This window comes from Loxodonta africana, chromosome 6 (assembly GCF_030014295.1).
Source record: "Loxodonta africana isolate mLoxAfr1 chromosome 6, mLoxAfr1.hap2, whole genome shotgun sequence".
Classification (NCBI taxonomy): domain Eukaryota; kingdom Metazoa; phylum Chordata; class Mammalia; order Proboscidea; family Elephantidae; genus Loxodonta; species Loxodonta africana.
The window spans coordinates 118,543,655-118,561,459 of NC_087347.1; positions in this window are offsets into that span (position 1 = coordinate 118,543,655).

The window sequence follows — 17,805 nt, forward strand, 5'->3', positions numbered from 1 at the left end:
TCAAGTTGGTTGATTGTTGTAAGTAGGTCTTCCGTGTCTCTATTGAGCTTCTTACTGGATGTCCTGTCCTTCTCCGAAAGTGGTGTGTTGAAGTCTCCTACTATAATTGTGGAGGTATCTATCTCACTTTTCAGTTCTGTTAAAATTTGATTTATGTATCTTGCAGCCCTGTCATTGGGTGCATAAATATTTAATATGGTTATGTCTTCCTGATCAATTGTCCCTTTTATCATTATATAGTGCCCTTCTTTATCCTTTGTGGTGGATTTAAGTCTAAAGTCTATTTTGTCAGAAACTAATATTGCTACTCCTCTTCTTTTTTGCTTATTGTTTGCTTGATATATTTTTTTCCATCCTTTGAGTTTTAGTTTGTTTGTGTCTCTAAGTCTAAGGTGTGTCTCTTGTAGGCAGCATATAGATGGATCGTGTTTCTTTATCCAGTCTGTGACTCTCTGTCGCTTTATTGGTGCATTTAGTCCATTTACATTCAGCGTAATTATAGATGAATAAATTTTTAGTGCTGTCATTTTGATGCCTTTTCATGTGTGTTGTTGGCAATTTCATTTTTCCACATACTTTTTTGTGCTGAGACGTTTTTCTTAGTAAATTGTGAGATCCTCATTTTCATAGTGTTTGACTTTATGTTAGTTGACACGTTACGTTTTTCTTGGCTTTTATCTTGAGTTATGGAGTTGGTATACCTTTTTGTAGTTACCTTATTATTTACCCCTATTTTTCTAAGTAAAAACCTAACTTGTATCATTCTTTATCGCCTTGTATCACTCTCCATCTGGCAGTTCAATGCCTCCTGTATTTAATCCCTCTTTTTGATTATTGTGATCTTTTACCTATTGACTTTCATGATTCCCTGTTATGTGTATTTTTTTTTTAATTAATCTTAATTTGTTTTTTTTTGTGATTTCCCTTTTTGAGTTGATATCAGGACGTTCTGTTTTGTGACCTTGTGTTGTGCTGATATCTGATATTATTGGTTTTCTGACCAAACAATATCCTTTAGTATTTCTTGTAGCTTTGGTTTGGTTTTTGCAAATTCTCTAAACTTGTGTTTATCTGTAAATATCTTAATTTCGCCTTCATATTTCAGAGAGAGTTTTGCTGGATATATGATCCTTGGCTGGCAGTTTTTCTCCTTCAGTGTTCTGTATATGTCGTCCCATTCCCTTCTTGCCTGCATGGTTTCTGCTGAGTAGTCTGAACTTATTCTTATTGATTCTCCCTTGAAGGAAACCTTTCTTTTCTCCCTGGCTGCTTTTAAAATTTTCTGTTTATCTTTGGTTTTGGCGAGTTTGATGATAATATGTCTTGGTGTTTTTCTTTTTGGATCAATCTTAAATGGGGTTCGATGAGCATCTTGGATAGATATCTTTTCGTCTTTCATGATGTCAGGGAAGTTTTCTGTCAGGAGTTCTTCAACTATTTTCTCTGTGTTTTCTGTCCCCCCTCCCTGTTCTGGGACTCCAATCACACGCAAGTTATCCTTCTTGGTAGAGTCACACATGATTCTTAGGGTTTCTTCATTTTTTTAAATTCTTTTCTCTGTTTTTTTTTCAGCTATGTTGGTGTTAATTCCCTGGTCCTCCAGATGTCCCAGTCTGCATTCTAATTGCTCGAGTCTGCTCCTCTGACTTCCTATTGCGTTGTCTAATTCTGTAATTTTATTGTTAATCTTTTGGATTTCTACATGCTGTCTCTCTATGGATTCTTGCAACTTATTAATTTTTCCACTATGTTCTTGAATAATCTTTTTGAGTTCTTCAACAGTTTTATCAGTGTGTTCCTTGGCTTTTTCTGCAGTTTGCCTTATTTCGTTTGTGATGTCTTGAAGCATTCTGTAAATTAGTTTTTTATATTCTGTATCTGATAATTCCAGGATTGTATCTTCATTTTGGAAAGATTTTGATTCTTTTGTTTGGGGGCTTGGAGAAGCTGTCATGGTCTGCTTCTTTATGTGGTTTAATATGGACTGCTGTCTCCGAGCCATCACTGGGAAACTAGTTTTTCCAGAAAATCCGCTGACTGGGACGCTGGCTCCAGGCTCTGAAAACAATCGCTGCCTCCCCGTATTTGTTCGTTCTCCGTCTCTAAATCTGTGTTTGTTGTTCAGGGTTTGTAGATTGTTGTGTATGTGATTGATTCACTTGTTTTTCCGAGTCTTTGTTGCAAGAGGGATCCGCCATAGCACCCACCTAGTCCGCCATCTTGGCCCCGCCTCTCCTGCTCTTTTTTGATTGTTGTTTGCTTGTTATATTTCTTTCCATCCTTTCAGTTTTAGTTTGTGTCTCTAAGTCTAAGGTGTGTCTCTTGTAGGCAGCATATAGACAGGTCGTGTTTTTTTAATTCATTCTGCAACTCTGTTTCTTTATTCATGCATTTAGTGCATTTACATTCAGTGTAATTAAGGATGGATATGAGTTTAGTGCTGTCATTTTGATGTCTTTTTTTGTGTGTTGTTGACAGTTTCTTTTTCCCACTTAATTTTTTGTGCCAAGTTGTTTATATATTGTCTTTTTCATTGCTGTTGATTTTGTATATGCTAGATCTCTATTTTTTTCTTGCATTTTATTTTGATGAGTAGGATTGTTAGTCTCCTTTGTGGTTACCTTAATATTTACCCCTATTTTTCTAACATTAAACCTTACTTTCATTAGTTTATATTACCTTGTCTTCCTCTCCATATGAAAGATCTATGACTACATGAAACATTTAGCCCCTCTTTATTGTTTTAATGTTGTCTTCTTTTACATAATAACATCGCTGTTTCCCAGTTTTGAGCTTTTTTTATCTTGATTTATTTTCGTGATTTCTCTATCTGGGTTGACATCTGATTGCTCTGTCCAGTGTTCTAGCCTTAGGTTGGTATCTGGTATTATTGATTTTCTAACCAGAGAACTCCCTTTAGTATTTCTTGTAGTTTTGGTTTGGTTTTTACAAATTCCCTAAACTTCTGTTTGTCTGGAAATGTCCTAATTTCACCTTCATATTTGAGAAACTGTTATGTTGTATATATGATTCTTGGCTGGCTATTTTTTTCCTTCAATGCTTTATATAAGTCATCCCATTGCCTTCTTGCCTGCATGGCTTCTGACGATTCGTCCAAGCTTATCCTTCTTGACTCTCCTTCGTAGGTGGCTTTTCGTTTATCCCTAGCTGCTCTTAAAGTTCTCTCTTTATCTTTTGTTTTAGTAAGTTTGATTATAATATGTCTTTCTGACTTTCTTTTAAGATCTACCTCATGTGGAGTTTGATGAGCATCTTTGATAGATATCTTCTCATATTTCACGATGTCAGGGAAGTTTTCTGCCAACAAATCTTCAACAATTCTGTCTGTATTTTCTGTTATCCCTTCCTGTTCTGGTACTCCAATCACTCGTAGGTTATTTCTCTTGATAGAGTCCCCCAAGATTCTTAGGGTTTCTTCATTTTTTAAAGTTCTTTTATCTGATTTTTCTTCAAATATTTTGGTGCCAAGTGCATTATCTTCAATCTCACCAATTCTGCCTTCCACTTGCTCAATTCTTCTCCTCTGACTATTGAGTTGTCACATTCTCTAATTTTATTGTTAACTTCTGAATTTCTGTTTGGTGTCTCTGTATGGATTCTTGCAGCATATTAAATTTTTCATTATGTTCTTGAACAACCTTTTCAGTTTCTTCAACTGCTTTATCTGTGTGTTCCTTGGCTTGTTCTGCATATTGCCTGATCTCCTTCCTGATCTTGTTCCTGATACCTTCAAGAGTTCTGTATATTAATCTTTTGTATTCTGCATCCAGTAATTCCAGGAAATCACCTTAGTCCAGAAGATCCCTTGACTCTTTGTTTTGATAGCTTGTTGAAGCAATCATGGGCCACTTCTTAAAGTGATTTGATATTGACTGTTGTCTCTGAGCCATCTATAAGTTATTGTATTAGTTTATGTTTGCTTACCATATCCTGGGTTCTTGCTTTGTTTTGTTTGATATGCCAAATGGGTTGCTTGAGTGATTTGGCTTGATTAATTTCACTTTTGAAGCTCTAACATCCTGTCACCAGGTGGCTAGAGCTGTTATCAGGTATATCAGGCTAGGAGTCCATTCACTTTTCTTGTATGGATTCAGTTCAGGTGTCCAGGTACTTGGTTATCAAGTGTGTACAGGCTCTGTCCTACAGTCTTAGAGGGGCAGGGGTGATTGGAGTAGGTACTGGTATCTGGTTGCAGCAGGGGGTCACACTGTGAACAAGGCAGGGGGCTGACAACCATCCCCCAAGTGTCTGTGAGGAAAGTGCATCCCTGTTTCCCAGAGTGCACAGGTGGGTGTGTTCTGCAGAAGGACAATGGGCACCTAATGCTTTTGGTTGTAAGGACTGGGAGGTATCAGTTATCCTTGGACCCCTCTCACAGGTGGCTGGGTAACTTAAGTGGAGCTATTTGTCCTTAGGCCCCTGCTGTTGGGTAGGTAATGACCCTGTTTAATAGGCAAAGCAGTGTCAAACATCAAACCCCCACCTCTCCACTGCACAGTTGAAACAGTTGCAGTCTGCCAACAAGGGCCTATTCTCCTGAAATACGCCCACATAGGTCCATGCAGGAGGAAAGGCATTCGAAGTCCATGGACCATTTGTGCCTGGACAGGAGCTGCCTCTGTCCTGAGTTCCCCAGGTAAATGGATCTGGCAGATTATCTCTCCCAACAATTGTGAATTTATTCCTTCTCCAAGGCCAGAAGAATGTCTCAGGGCACTCAGGAGGGCCTATCTCAGGCCTCGGGAAATCAGCAGCCACTGAAGCCACTTTGGGGCCTAGGGTGTGGTAAAATATACAGAAGTAGTTAGATTTTGCTGAGAAAGTCGTTCTTTGGTTTCAGAGGTGTGGTTAAGCTGTTTGGCTGGCTGTTTCTCCCTGAGGAAACTGTGGCCAAATGCTACCACCAGCCTGCAGTAGTTGCTCCCGGGAATGGTACCTGAGGGTTCCTGGTGATTCAGGTCCATCAACTCCTCTCTGCTTCTGATAATAGTCTCTCCTTCCCTATGCCATTCAGTTCGTTTTCTAATTTTGCCTTTGATGTTCAGGGGTCCTAGCTTGTCATAAGTATAATCGTTTCACTTGTTTTTTCAGGTCTTTGTTGTAAGAAGGATCACTGCAAGCATCTGACTAGCCTGCCATCTTGGTCCCACCCCCAACATCACCTCTTGATGAGCAAGTTTGTTTTGTGAGTCATAACAATATCAATCAATTTTTTAAAAGAAAGACAGTCTGAAGGGGAATGGAAAATAAAATGCATTTGTGTAGTTTTTATTATCTAAATATTCATTTAATTCATTTCCTCAAGGAATTATTTAATTTCCTTATGTGGAGATACATATTCTGATGAAATTTAAATGTAATGTTCTAATAAATGCCCTTTATTGCTTTCATGGAAGATGAATTCAGAAACACACTCATTTTTGCAAAACAGAGCTATATTTTGCACAATAAATAAGTATTGAATTTTGGGTTTTCTTAATGTGCCTAATACCTCATGTCTTGGTCATCTAGTGCTGCTGTAACAGAAATACCACAAGCGGATGGCTTTAACAAAGAGAAGTTTATTCTCTCACAGCCTAGTAGGCTAAAAGTCTGAATTCAGGGTGCCAGCTCCAGGGGAAGACTTTCTGTCTCTGTTGGCTCTGGGGGAAGGTCCTTGCCATCAGTCTTCCCTTAGTCTGGGAGCATTTCAGTACAGGAACCTCAGGTCCAAAAGACACACTGTGCTTCCGGTGCTGCTTTCTTGGTGATATGAAATTCTCAACACTCTGCTTGCTTCCCTTTTCTTTTATCTCTTGTAAGATAAAAGGTGGTGCAGGCCAAACCCCAGGGAAACTTCCTCTACGTTGGATCAGAAATGTGGCTTGAGCAATGGTGTTACATCCCACTCTAATTCTTTTTAACCACAGGCAGAGATTATGATTTATAACACATGGGAAAATCACAAAATGGAGGGCAACCACACAGGGTCTAACCAAGTTGACACATACATTTGGGGGACACAATTCAATCCATTATACCTCATTTATTAGCATATGTAGAGTAATATCAAGCAGTGTGTCCTATACAAAGACAATAAAAAACAAAACTCACCTGATACATAAAATTTTTTGTGTTAGATAAATATTAGTATTTCTAGTATTTTTTGGACACTTGCTATGTTGGTATTGTGTTAAATTATTTCCCGTCTTAGTATTATGTTAAATGTATGCTAGATTGCATCTGTGTGTATGCCAACCATATTTTAAAGTTAAACTTATAAGTATTATTGTTTACAAAACTTAGGACGTAACTGTGTATATAAATGTTATAGAGTTAAATAGTGACTTGATTGAATTCATTGCAATGGTTGACTTATTTGAGTTTCCTCATTTTTGCACAGCATCCAGGACTGGAGTTCCCATTGGTTGTTTACCAGGACATGTGCAAGAGCATACCCTTGTGTTTGTATCATGGCAAAGAACATTGATGGCCCTCCTGGCTGGAGTTGCTGGATCAGCAGATATGGATGTACAAGATGGTTCTCTCAGAATGAGTCAGAGACCTGTTATCTGTTAATATAATCTGTCCTTGCCCAGTAACTGGTCATGTTGGATCCAGTTGCATATTGGGTGAATGTCACAAGAGTTAGACTTGACCGCCCACCCCACCTCTTGTTCGTTAAAAAGAAATATTATACCCCCAAGAGACTTGTCACGGAGTTTCAATTACACTGGAGGGGACCATGGGAGACAGATGTCTACAAAGTTATTGAAGCAGTAGGGGTCTCACAGCTTAAACAAACTTGCAGGTGGGCACCCTCGTGACCTTGCATGAACTTTATTTCCGGCTGGCACATTCTTACTCACTGGAACCAAACCCACTGCCTTTGAGTCAGTTCGAACTCATAGTGACTCTATAGGACAGAGTAGAACTGCCTCATAGAGTTTCCAAGAAGCACCTGGTGGAGTCGAACTGCTGACCTTTTGGTTAACAGCTGTAGCACTTAACTACTTAACCACTATGCCATCTCACTCACTGGAGCTAGTATCAATTTCATTTGGTGCCCTTCCACTGTGGCCCTTGCTTTTCCTTGGGTTCTGTCTGTTTGGCATTTATGGGTCTTTGCTTTGGACATCCGGTGCCCCTGTTTTGTTGATGCTCTAAGTATGTGTTTACCTTGTTTAGGGTAATCTGTAATCCATCCCTGGATGTAGTCCTTTCCTGGTCAGCCATTTTTCAGGCACAACTTTATACTGTAGAAGGCAAAAACAGATTTTGATGGACAGCTAACTTTCTTTGCTAAGCACAAAACAAGGTTTAACAAATCTTTGTCAATGTATTTATATCATCAGTAAAAAAAAATTGCTTTTATTTCTCTCTGGAACAGCACTATTAACCATTGCTTAGAAATTTTTAAAAATTCCGTAATGGTGTACACTAGATTGTGCGTTTCTTTGATAACGATTTGAAAGGTTGCTGATGTTTATCTAGGGAGATATGAAGCAATTTAATATTAATTGCTAACAAATGGATAAGATTTACAAGAATTGTCAAAGCTGAAAGCTCCAAATACTCATTCCTCACAATAGAAAATTTATTATCCCGTTATGCTTATTTCTATCAGGGTTCCTACAGTGCAATCACTGTTGGCTATTAAATTTTTATTGCACATCTAATTTATCTTTCCGTCTAGTGGGGAGACATATTAGAGAACTCATTTGACATTAGTATCATCTACTCTTCTCCTTTTCTCACCATTTCTGTGGCCCCCGAAATAGGTAGGAATATATTTGTGTCTTTGGTATTAATTATACAGGAGCTGAGGAGAACAAAGCTTGCTGCCACCTGAAGGGAATTATCCAGCCAGAATTAGCTTTATGGAGAACCAAGTGGACTTCCATTATAAACATCCATTTTCAGTGGTTTATAAAGAATTCTGGAAAGCATCAATCTAAGAGCTAAAGCTTGGTTTTCATCGATTAAAATAGAAAGGAATTTTGGCTTCCAAATATTAAAGACGGACTGCTTGTTAAATGTCGGAGCAGAGGGGTTACTTAGTTTATAAAGTGCTGTAGTGAAAATCAAGCTTTATGTTTCTGAAGGGATACCTTTTATGTGCAAAGCTTAACAATCTCTATCTCTGCCCCTCTGCCTGCCTTTAAGGGTCATATATAGTTGGAACAAGAGGAAAACAATGATATGGGATACAGAAAAACAACTTTTCAGCCCCCAGTGCTTTTTTCCTAGCAGGACCAGATTCAATGAAAATACCCTTAGCTTTGGCAAAGGGGATGTATTCTCTTAAATTGCAGTAGGATTTCTAGCTCTTGGACCCAAGTTATCAAGGCAGAGCCAGGTTGTATTATTAATGAATCTGAAGCTTTTGTATCTCACGGAATTTGATAACACACTGAAGCTATTTTTTTCCCATTAAACAACTACCAAAGTTTTGTTTGTATTTTGTTTGTAGATACTGAAATTGACACAATATCAGCGATTCCATTTTTAAGTAAGTCAGGGATGTTATGTACTTTCCTTTGATTTAAAACCAAGGCCTATGCATTGGTCTGCCGAGCTCAGGAGGGAGTGGAGGTTGCCCTGCCTCTCCTAGGAGGAATCTCTGAATCCTTGGAAGAGTGATGGTTATGACTTCAATATGGCATCCTTCCCCACCCACTGAGATCACTTTTTTTCTCTTTATCTCACTGAATGCATGTAATCTACATATTTGCCAGTGAGTATATGTGTTTCATTATAGAGTTTGACATGAATGCCCTGGAGGAGAGTGCAATTAGCGCTACAGAAGAAATAGGTTTTAGATCTGACATTTACGGGGCTTTGACACTGGATGGTTGCTTGGGGCTTTATGTGTTTCTGAGTAATTTTTCCATCTTTTGGTTATTACCTGGATGCAACAGGCAGTTAAGGAAGACTGAGCACTCCACCAAAATTGAACGACCTTCCCCATTTATTTTCTGAAGCACTGTTCTAGGACCTCATAAATTACATGTGGCCTCACCACACCATCCAGCGTGGTTTCCACTTCGGCCATGACATGTTCTTGCAGCCACACTCTCCAAAGTCCTCCTGTCTTCCTCCATTACTGACTGCTGTGAGGGAGAATGATAGGGCTTCTGGCAGCATTGGTCCAGGGGACTGCATGTCCCCCTGAGTACTGACCAGCAGCAGGTATACAGTAGGTGCTCAATAGATGTTATTTCTGCAATGTTTAACACGTTGACTGATTTGTTCCAAAGACCTAGGAGACCTTTCTGCCAACCCTTTTACTCGAACTGATTCGAAAACTCCTTCCTTTGAAATCCTCTAAGACACACACACACATAGAGAGCGAGAGAGAGAGAGCAGTCTTTAAAAAGGTTCATTGGTTACAAGTAACGAATTTAAGGTAAAGGAGGTAGTTATTTTAAGCAAAGTACAGGCACTCCTGGCTCACATACAGAGGGACAGGAACTGGAAAGTCACAAATTGGGACTGCTCCCTCCATCTTTCACTGTGTTCTGCAAACTCTCATCTCAGGCTCTCTCTTCATTTTCTTACTTTTTCTCAGAAGAACAACTTTCTCTATCAGGCATACTTCCTGTGCTTCCCAAATAACTTGGAAGAAACTTTGGCTCACATGATACTGACCCCAGCCCAACTTTATATGAATATTTGGTTCAAACACACTCCATCGACTCTGCTCAGTTTTTATGTCCTTTATTTCAGATTCGTAAGTTTGGGCCATGCCACCAATCTGTGGCCTAACAACCGATGGTCTCCTGTGGTCAGGGCCAACACCAGTTAGTTGGAATTCAGAAGCCACATAGTGTCATTTGCTAGGAAGAGGTGATTTACTGTGTTGTATTAAAAAAAAAAAAAACTTTTTTTATATGTATTGAACCATAAATTGTTTCATTATTTGAGGAATTTATAAAAGTCAAAGAACAGAAACTACAGAGAAGTAGGAAAGGTTTTGCCAAATATTTCAGGCAGAAATGAAGTAAAGGAAGATTTTTTTTTTCATTCCTCTGGTTTCTGAAAAATTTTCCAGGAAGAATCTAACTTATATTCTGTATTTAAATAACTATACAATTCGTATAATAGAAGAGCATTTTTTTCCCCCTTTTTTACTAAGTAAATGTTGAATAAATACTTAAAGAATATTAGTTTGCAAGGCCAAGAAATGATAAATCTGTCCAGGTTTCCTCCATCTTCCAGGCTGGCCCTGATTGCATCTGGCACACACAGCAAGTTCTGTTCCACATTATCGCCCAAAGCTGTGTTCAGGAATTTGCCCAGCTTCCTGCGGAAGGTCATCTAACCCTTGCTGCTCTGGACTGCTGGCTTAGTCTCTCCCCTGGTCAATGGTTGCCTTGGGTGGAAGAGAAGCTCCCAAGGAAAGGGGTGGAAGAATGGGGTGAGGCAGCCACGGAACACTCCTTTGTCTCTGCCAGGATGGTAACTGGCACCTTGTAACAGTCACAGAGGAAAATAGAGCTCTGGATCTGAGCAGAGGCTAATCTTTTACCAGGCTGTTCTGCATTTTAGTTTGATTTCCTCCCAGCATGTTGCCTCTCTGCAGAGCCTCATAAAGTCTTTCTGATTTGGTTTGGCAGCATTAATCTAAAAAACATGTTCAATGGTCTGAGCATGGTTATTTGCATGGATTTTTTTTTTCTTTTTACATAACTGCTGGGCCTTGTTAACACTGAGCCGTTGCGATTACTAAGACCTGTCTCCTGTCTTCAGCCTAGAGTCTGGCTCCCCTCCAAGGGGGTTGGTGTCTGCAGTTGTGTCCACCTGGTACTATGCTTTGGTTTCATTCTCATCCAGGGCAACTGCCTGCTTGTCAGCATGGAATTAATGCATGTGGCCCGAGTGGGAGGTGGCAGCACCTCTAGGCAAGCTGTCTTCCTTGCAAACTTATTCTCTCCCTCCTGGGGTCAGGCTCCCCCAGGCGCCCACAGCGCAGCTCTCCACTGGGACCATCTCTGGGCAGCAGTGATGGATTGCAGTGTTCGGAAATTCCTGGCTGGAGCTGCTGTCAGATGCACTGAGAACAACTGTCATCAGCGCAAGGAGAGAGAGCAAAGGACTCACCTTAAAAGCCAGGCACTTTCCTTTCCAGATTCTGTGTCGCTTGCTATTAGCATCAACAGCACAAGGCAATACAACTTTTAACTCTCCTGACTTCCGTAATTCTGTCAAAGGCTACCCAGGCTCTTCTCCATGCAAATGCTGAGACTTGTGGTCTTGTGTCCTTGTTAATTCCTCCCTTTTCCAGAAACTTAATGAGCACGGTCATGCTCATTCCTTCCTAGCCACCATTACTTTCTGGACAAGATTCCTCGCCAAGGCCCTCCTCATCCTGCCTAGCAAGGACTGAGAAGTAATGGTAGAGAGCCAGGAAGAGGGTACTTTTATGTAAACAAGAAAAACTGTATATTTCAGACTGTCATTCAGAAACAAGACATTTTGCTTACAAAAAGTGGTTCAAAACCATTTTGGTTTTTAGTCCTAGACAGATTCCTTTGATGATTTGCTTTGGTGGTTTACCAAAGCTCAGCTACTGGAATTTATCACTTGTAACTCCCCTAAAACTTGAAGGAACTTTGGACTAGAAACTCAGTAACAAGAAAGAAAAACAAAATACAACTGAAAACAGGAAGAGGATCATTGGAATGCAAGTCCCAGTCATTCTACAAGGTTCATTTTATGTCATTTTTTCTCTATGAAACCTCTGTGGACTGCTCTAGCATTGCACAATGGTATGTTTTCTCTAGTATTCATAAAAAAAAAACAAACAAAAAAGCCCATTGCTGTCAAGTTGATTCCAACTCATGGCGACCCCATGTGTTACAGAGTAGAAATGCTCCATAGGGTTTTCTTGCCTGTAGTCTTTTAAGGAAGTAGAACACAAGGCTCTTATTCTGAGTTGCCACAGGGTGGGGTTTGAACCCTCTTAGCTAGCAGCCAAGTGCAAATTGCTTGTGCTACCCAAGGATCTCTAATACCCATAACCCAAAAACCAAACCCATTGCCGTTGAGTCGATTCCGACTCATAGTGACCCTATAGGACAGAGTAGAACTGCCCCATAGAGTTTCCAAGGAGTGCCTGGTGGATTTGAACTGCCTACCTTTAGGTTAGCAGTCGTAGCACTTAACCACTATGCCACCAGGGTTTCCTAATACTCATAGATCTTATAATTTTTTAATATAATTTTATTTATTTTGTCATTGTTGTTGAGAATATACACAACAAAACATACACCAGTTCAACAATTTCTACGTGTACGTTTAGTGACATTGAATACATTCTTTGACTTGTTCAACCATTCTCACCCTCCTTTTCTAAGTTGCCCCTCCCCCATTAACATAAATCCACCGCCTCCTGAGGTTCCTGTCTAGTCTTGAGTTGCTGTTATCAATTTGACCCCACATAGATCTTAAAAGAGCATAATGCTCAAGGGAGACATATTTTACTAGTTTGGTTTTAAGATTTCAGGAGATATTTTTGGTTTAAAATGATCTCAGGACAATAGTTTCAGGGGTTCATCCAATCTTCATGGCTCCAGGAAGTTTGGAGTTTATGAGAATTTGAAATTCTGTTCTGCATTTTCCTCTTTTGATCAGGATTCTTCTGGGGAATCTTTGATCAAAATGTTCAGTAACAGTAGCTGGGCACTACTGAGTTCTTCTGGTCTCATGGCAAAGGAGACAGTTGTTCCTGGAGGCAATTAGCCACATACTCCATATCCTCTGCCTATTCCTGGCTCTCCTTCTTCCTCTGCTGTTCCAGACAAATTGGAGACCAATTGGTGTGACTTGGACAGCTGCTTGCAAGCTTTTAAGGTCTGAGGCATCACGCATCAATCTAGGAGGTAGAACAGAAGCACTAAGTATGTTATTAGGCCAATTAATTGGGATGTCCAGTTAAACCATGACCCTCTAAACCCCCAAAGCAAGAAATCAAGCCTCGCGAGGCTTTTGGTCATACATAACCAGTCTCAGCAGTTGCTCTCCTTTTTTTTTTTTTTTTTGGTGGTAGATGTATCTATCACACGACTTTTTTTTTTTTTTTTAACTTTTATTGAGCTTCAATTGAACGTTTACAAATCAAGTCAGACTGTCACATATAAGTTTATATACACCTTACGCCATACTCCCACTTGCTCTCCCCCTAATGAGTCAGCCCTTCCAGTCTCTCATTTCGTGACAGTTTTGCCAGCTTCCAACTCTCTCTATCCTCCCATTCCCCCTCCAGACAGGAGATGCCAACACAGTCTCAAGTGTCCACCTGATATAATTAGCTCACTCTTCATCAGCATCTCTCTCCTACCCACTGTCCAGTCCCTTTCATGTCTGATGAGTCGTCTTCGGGAATGGTTCCTGTCCTGGGCCAACAGAAGGTTTGGGGACCATGACCGCTGGGATTCCTCTAGTCTCAGTCAGACCATTAAGTATGGTCTTTTTATCACACAACTTTTGCCAATTCAACTTTTTACAGGTGTACAACTTATTGACAGCAATTACAATAATCTGCTGTGCAACCCCCAACCTTAATCAAAGTGATACTTCCACCATTGTCAACCCGTCCTTTCCCTTTCCCTCCTGCCCCAGGTAACAACAAATAAACTTTGGTCTCTATACACTTGACTTTTTCTTGTCTTTTTATATAAGTGAGGTCATACAATATTTGTTCTTTTCTGATTGACTTACTTCACTCAGCATAATGTCTTCCAGCTCCATCCACATTTTAGCATGTATCAAAACTTCGTTTCTCCTGTTGGCTGAGTAGTATTCCATTGCATGTATGTATCACATATGTTTATCCGTTCATCTGTTGATGGGCATTTAAATTGTTTCCACCTTTTAGCTATTGTGCATCGTGCTGCAGTGAACATTGGTGTACAAGCCTTTGAGTCTCTGCTTTCAAGTTTTTTGGGTACAAACCTAGGATTGAAATTGCTGGGTCATATGGTAGTTCTATTTTTACTTTTTTGAGGAAATGCCACACTATTTTCAACAATGGCTGCACCATTTTGCATTCTCATCAGCAATGGGCAAAGGTTCCAATTTTCCCACATTCTCACCAACATTTGTTATTTTCTAGTTTTTTTTTTTTTTTAGTATTAGCCATCCTAGTGGGAATGAAATGGTATCTCATTGTGGTTTTGATTTGCATCTCTCTGATGGCTAATGATGCTGAGCATCTTTCAGTGTGCTTGGTGGCCACTTGAATGTCATCTTCATTGAAAAGTCTATTCAAGTCTTTTGCCCATGTTGTACATGAGTTATTTATCTTCTTGTTGTTAAGTTGTCAAAATTTTATATACATTTTTGTTATTAGATTCTTGTCAGATATATGGTTTCCAAAGATAGTGTCCCAGTCGGTAGCTTTTTTTTTTTTTTTTTGCTTTTTTGGTAAAGTCTTTTTTTTGTTGTTGCTCTCTTTCTATCTGTTCAAGTTGTAGGGATAATTCTTTGATTTTGGCCCTTTCTTCTTTTTGGATGTGTGCATTTATTGATATAATTTGGCTTCTGAGCACCGCTTTTGCTGTGTCCCAAAGGTTCTGATAGGAAGTGTTTTCATTCTCATTGGATTCTATGAATTTCTTATTCCATCCTTAATGTCTTCTATAATCCAGTGGTAAAGTCTTTTGATGAACAAAAGTTTTTAATTTTTATGAGGTCCTATTTGTTTACTTTGTCTTTTGCTGTTTGTGCTTTTGTTCTTATATTAGGTAATCTGGACTGACAGCATTGCCCCTGTTTTTACTTCTTAGAATTTTATGGTTTTAGTGTGCACATTTAGATCTTTACTCCATTATAAATGTGTTTTTGTGTACAGTGTGAGACGTGGGTACTGTTTCATTTTTCTGCATGTGGAAATCCAATTTCCCAGCACCATTAAGTGAAGAGATGCTTCTTTCCCCATCAAATGGACTTAACACCCTTGTCAAAAATCATTTGACCATAGATGTGTGGGTTTATTTCTGTACTCAATTCTATTCCATTGGTCTATGTGTCTATTTTTATACCAGTGCCAGGCTGTTTTGATTATTTCAGCTGTGTAATATGTTTTAAAATCAGGAATTGTGAGTCCTCTCACTTCATTCTTCTCTTTTAACTTTGCTTTATCTATTTTGGGCCTCTTGCCATTCCATATAAAGTTGAAGATTCATTTTTATATTTCTGTAAATAAAGCTGTTAGAATTTTGATTAGGATTGTGTTGTATCTATAGATCATTTTAGGTAGTATTGTCATCTTAACAATATTAAGTTTTGCAATCTATGAACATGGAATATCTTTCTGTTTATTTAAGTCTTCTTCAATCTCTTTCGACAGTGTTTTATAGTTTTCATTGTATAAGTCCTTCACACCCCAGTTAGATTTATTCCTAGATATTTTATTCTCTTAGATGCTATTGTAAATGTAGTTGTTTCCATAATTTCCCTTTCAGATTTCTCATTGCTGGTGTATAGAAACCCATCCGATTTTTGTTTGTTGTCCTCGTACCCTGCAACTTTGCTAAATTCCTCTATTAGCTCTAGAGGTTTTCTTGTAGCCTCTGGGATTTTCTGTATGTGGGATCATATCATTTGTGAATAGAGATAATTTTACTTTTTCTTTTCTAATCTGGATGCCTTTTATTTCTTTTTCTTGTCTTATTGCTCTGGCTAGTACTGCTAATACAATATTGAATGGAAATGGTGAGAGCAGGCACCCTTGTCTTATTTCCAGTTTTAGGGAAAATTTCTCAGTCTTTCTCTATAAAGTATAATGTTGGCTGTTGGTTTTTCATGTATGCTGTGAATCACATTGAAGAGTTTTTCTCTATTCCAATCTTCTTTAAGGTTTTCATCAAGAAAGGATGTTGGATACTACATCCATAGAGATGATCATGTAATTCTTTTCCTTTGTTCTATTGATGTGGTACATTGCATTGATTGATTTTCTAATGTGGACCCATCCCTGCCTTCCTGTAATAAATTCCACTTGGTTATGTTATATGACTTTTAATATGCTGTGGCATTCTGTTTGCTAGTATTTTGTTGAGGATTTTTGTATTTATATTCACGTGATATATTGCCCTGTAGTGTTCTTTTCTTGTGATGTCTTTGTCTGGTTTTGGTATCCTGATTGTTTTCTTCGTAGAATTAATTAGGGAGTATTACTTTTTTCTCTATCTTTTGGAAGAGATTCTTCTCTAAATGTTTGGTAGAATTCCCCAGTGAAGCCATCTGGTCCAGGGCTTTTTCTGGGGAGAGGTTTTTGATCACTGATTCAATCTCTTCCCTAGTTATTGGTCTGTGTAGGCTTTCTATTTCCTCTTGAGTCAACTTGGGTAGGTTGTGTGCTTCTAAGAATTGTCCATTTTATCCAGTTTGTTGCCATTCTATTGTTCAAATATTATGTCATAATTCTCTTTATTTCTATTAGCTTAGTTGTAATGACCCCTCTTTCATTTTTTTTTTTTTTTTGATTATTTGCATCTTTTCTTTTTTTTCACTTTGTCATTCTAACTAAAGGTTTGCCAGTTTTATTGATCTTCTCAAAGAACCAACTTCTGGTTTTATTAATTCTTTCTATTGTTTTTCTGTTTTCAATTTTATTTATTTCTGCTCTGATCTTTGTTGTTTCCTTTCTTCTGGTAGGTTTAGGCTTAGTTTGCCCTTCTGTTTCTAGTTTCTGGAGTTGTCAAGTTAGGTTGTTAATTTGAGTTCTTTCTACTTTCTTCATGTAGGCATTTATTGCCATAACTTTCCCTCTAAGTACTGCCTTCACTGCATCCCATAATTTTAGTATATTGTGCTTTCATTTTCATATGACACTAAGAAATTTTTTATTTCTCTTTTGATTTATTCTTTGATCCATTGGTAGTTTAATAGCATGTTGTTTAATTTCCATATGTTTGTGTATTTTGCAGGGTTTTTTTTTTTTAATTTCTGGCTTAATTACATTGAGGTCAGAGAAATTACTTCATATAATTTCAATCTTCTTCAACTTATAAAGACTTGCTTTGTAGTCTAAAATGTGGTTTATCCTGAAGAATAATCCATGTGCACTGGAGTAGAATGTATATAGTGCTGTTTTGGGGTGAAGTGTTCTATATATACCTGTTAAGTATTGTTCGTTTACAGTGTCATTCAGGTCTTCTGTTTTCTTGTTCTTCTTTCTTGATGTTCTGTACAATATTGAAAGTGATATATTCAAGTCTCCAACTGTTGCTGTAGTACTCCCTGTTTCTCCATTCAATTCTAACAGTGTTTGCTTTATATATTAACTTCCTTGATGTTGGGTGCATATATTTTTATTATTGTTAAATCTTCTTGATTAATTCACCCTTTTATCAATATATAATGCCATCTTTATCTTTTTTAACTAATTTTGTCTTAAAATCTTCTTTGATGTTAAGATTGCCACCCCAGCTCTCTTTTGGTTATTATTTGAGTGGAATATATATATATTTTGTCTCCCATCCTTTCACTTTTCAACCTATTTGTGTCCTTGGTTTTATGGTGTGTCTCTTATAAACAGCATAGAGTTGGATCTTTTTTTTTTTTTTTTAAATCTATTCTGTCATTCTATGCCTTTTCATTGGAGCATTTAGTCCATTTACATTCACTGTATTGTTGTTGCAGTTAGTGCAATTGAGTCGGTTCCAACGCATAGAGACCCTACATACAACAGAACGAAAAACTGCACCAGCCTCACAATTGTTGTTATGCTTAAGACCATTCTTGCGGTCACTGTCTCCTTGAGGGTCTTCCTCTTTTTCACTGACCCTCTATTTTACC